Here is a 2500-nt window from a genome sequence, read left to right as displayed (position 1 = left end):
CAAATTAGGGTCTTGGTGCGTTCCAGGTGGTCCATATAAACAGCGATGGTAGCTTATGTGGCCTCACTTGCTCAAATTATTATCATTATTACTTGCATAACTACAATCCTAGTTGGAAAAGCAGGATGCTATAAGCCCCGGGGCTCCAACAGGGAATATAGCCCAGTGAGGAAAGGAAACAAGGAAAAATTAAATATTTTAAGAGCAGTAACAACATTATAATGAATATTTCCTATATAAACTATAAAAACTTTGAAAAGAAGAGGGAGAGAAATAAAATAGAATAGTGTGCCCGAGTGTACCTTTAAGCAAGAGAACTCTAACCTAAAGCAGTGGAAGATCATGGTACAGAGGCTATGGCACAAACCAAGACTAGAGAACAATGGTTTGATTGTGGAGAGTCCTTCTCTTAGAAAAGCTGCTTACCATAGCTAAAGAGTCTCTTTTACCCTTACCAAGGATATCAATTCTTGCATATGTTATGGAAGAGCATTCTCTTAATTTACTATAAATATTTTTTTTCCTTTTTTTTTTCTCTCTCTCTCTCTCTCCTATGCGGAGACTTCAACTTTTCTGTCAAGGTGCCACGATGTCTCGGTACCTCAGCGCTACCTGCTGAGTGTTCAGCAGACATTGTCTGGCTCTCCCTGGTTCTAGCTTGATAAAGAGGGGACTTGGGTGCTAGTTATATGTATATATGGTCAGTCTCTAGGTCACTGACCTGTCCCTTGTCACTGCCATTCATGAGCGCCCTTCAAACCTTTAGAAACTCTTAATGGAAATCACCAAGAATTAAAGAAACTCACTGTAAAAAAGTAAGTGAATAATCAAGAGTTGTAAAAAGAGTCTCCTAATGAATAATGAAGAAAATAGGAAATGAACCATCTAAGGACCAGGAAATAAATGAATGATCAAGAACTGTATAAAGAATCCCCTAATGAATAATAAAGAAAATAAACTAACCCATCCAAACGGAACAAATTGAACCCACCAACATTCCTCCGCGAGAAACTTATCGAAGCACAACGAGAAATAATGAAGAGGAGAACTAGCTTCTACGTAACTCCTAATGAGAAATAATTACGCGTCCTTCGTGGGAGCAGAGTCTCCCCGAATGCAAGATTAATCTGGTGACATCTTCCGAAGGGCTTCCATGGCGCCTTGCCCTGTGAGAAGGAGGAGATCCGCGGCAGGAGGAGATTGGTCTTGAGGGGGAATTGTAAGACAAAGGTCTTCTAAAACGGGTCTAGAGAGGAGAGAGAAAGGAGTGTAATAAAAGTCTTGTTAGGGGAATGTATGGTACAGAGTATTATTATTACTTGCTATGCTACAACCCTAGTTGGAAAAGTAGGATGCTACAAGCCCTAGGGCTCCAACAGGGAAAAATATCCCAGTGAGGAAAGGAAAAAGGAAATAAATAAACTACAAGAGAAGTAATGAACAATTAAGATAAAATGTTTTGAGAACAGTGACAACATTAAAATAGATCTTTCATATATAAACTGCTGTATAAAAATTTAAAGAAAGGGGAAGAGAAATAAGATACAGCGGTGTGCCCGTGTGAACCCTCAAGCAAGAGAACTCTACTCCAAGACAGTGGAAGGCCATGGTACTGAGGCTATGACACTACCCAAGACATGAGAACAATGGTTTGATTTTGGAGTGTCTTTCTCTTAGAAGAACTGCTTATCATAGCTATAGAGTATAGGATATAGGTCATAGAGAATTTAGGATTTTGGATTTATGGATTTTACTATAGAGCCCGGCGCTAGGGTCTAAGGCCATTCATTGCCCAAGTACAGTTAAACACAGGAATTCCTTGATAAACTTTGCTCTGAAGAAGTACACCCAGCTACACTATTACTGCATGGCAGATTCCTGTCTTTAGCCCTGCCACCACCTCTGCCATCTCACCGTACACTATCTGTTTGGTTAATCGCAGCGAAGTGAGGGTGTGTCGGGGTGCACATCTTTGAAGTGAGGTGTGCCAAGGACTCATGTGTCCAGCTGTACATATAGTGTAAAGGGTTAACAGCAAGATGGAAGAAAGGAAGCAAGAATGGAGGTAAACTACAAGAGTATAAAGCAAAATGTAGTGAGGAAAGGAAACAAGGAAAAATAAAATATTTTAAGAACAGTAACATTAAAATAAGTATCTCCTATATAAGCAATAAAGTCTTTAACAAAACAAAAGGAAGAGAAATAAGTTAGAATAGTGTACCCGAGTGTACGCTCAAGCAAGAGTACTCTGGTTTTTCTTCACAATTAGCACAATTATTCTTTTCAGGCCTCAATATAACCGATTATTTCTTGTACCGGACTGTTGGTCATAAAAAAGTGACTAATTTTCTCATATGATCATTATGATAATCATCAATCTAGCTCGTCTGCATTCGCTCTGCCTCTGTTTTGGCTCCACCCTCCCCCGACGCCAGATATTCCCAAATCAATCAATCTCCCATAGACCCTCCTGAAACCCCTCCTCTACCATTCCCCCAGC

The sequence above is a fragment of the Palaemon carinicauda genome, chromosome 23, assembly GCF_036898095.1.
Source record: "Palaemon carinicauda isolate YSFRI2023 chromosome 23, ASM3689809v2, whole genome shotgun sequence".
In the NCBI taxonomy this organism is placed as follows: domain Eukaryota; kingdom Metazoa; phylum Arthropoda; class Malacostraca; order Decapoda; family Palaemonidae; genus Palaemon; species Palaemon carinicauda.
This window is presented reverse-complemented; position numbering follows the sequence as displayed.